Source organism: Trichechus manatus, unplaced genomic scaffold (genome assembly GCF_000243295.1).
Source record: "Trichechus manatus latirostris isolate Lorelei unplaced genomic scaffold, TriManLat1.0 scaffold00454, whole genome shotgun sequence".
NCBI lineage: Eukaryota > Metazoa > Chordata > Mammalia > Sirenia > Trichechidae > Trichechus > Trichechus manatus.
This window is the reverse complement of record NW_004444390.1, coordinates 134170-135016: the sequence shown is the minus strand read 5'-3', so window position 1 is coordinate 135016 and position 847 is coordinate 134170. Positions and strand designations below refer to the sequence as shown.

General features: G+C 34.1%; 1 protein-coding gene across 1 annotated transcript in view; it reads left to right on the top strand.

Moving 5' to 3' along the window:
• The window catches only part of LOC101344770 (cytochrome P450 3A4-like), a 69235-nt gene that overhangs the window by 15255 nt on the left and 53133 nt on the right, over positions 1-847 (top strand). The gene's annotated exons all lie outside the window — the stretch shown is intronic.

Sequence of the window (847 nt, the reverse complement as noted above, 5' to 3'; positions counted from 1 at the left end):
TAGGTGGATGGACTTACATCTGGGTTCTCAATTCTGTTCCATTGGTCAATGTATCTGTCATTGTACCAGTACCAGGGTGTTTTGACTACCATAGCTGTATAGTAGGTTCTGAGGTCAAGTAGTGTGAGTCCTCCTACTTTATTCTTCTTCAATATGAAGTATCAAAATAAATAAATAAATAAATAAACCCCAGAAAATAGCAAATGTTCGAGAGGCTGCAGGGAGATTGGAACCCTTATGTACTGCTGGTGGGAATGCAAAATGGTACAACCATTTTGAAACATGATATGGCACTTTCTTAGAAAGCTAGAAATAGAAATACCATGAAGAAGAATATTCTTCTTCAGTAGTGCTTTACTTATCTGAGGTCTCTTCCTTTTCTGTATAATAGTTTTTCCATCTCTTTAAAGGATGTTGCTGGTATGTGGATCGGGATTGCACTGTATTTGTAGATTGCTTTGTGTAGAATTGTCATTTTCACAATGTTGAGTCTACCTATCCAGGATCATGATATATTTTTCCATTTATTTAGACCTCTTTGTGTTTCTTGCAGTAATGTTTTGTAGTTTTCTTTGTGTAAATCTTTTACATCCCTGGTTAGATTTATTCCTAAGTATTTTATTTTTTTAGAGGCTATTATAAATAGTATTTTTTTCGTGATTTCCTTTTCATTGTTCTCTTTGTTGGTTTATAGGAATCCGACTGATTTTTTTGTGTTTATCTTGTATCCAGCTACTCTTCTGAATCTTTCTATTAGTTCCAGTAGTTTCGTCATGGAGTCTTTTGGGTTTTCTATGTATAGTATCATATCATCTGCAAATAAGGACGGTTTTACTTCTTTGTTACC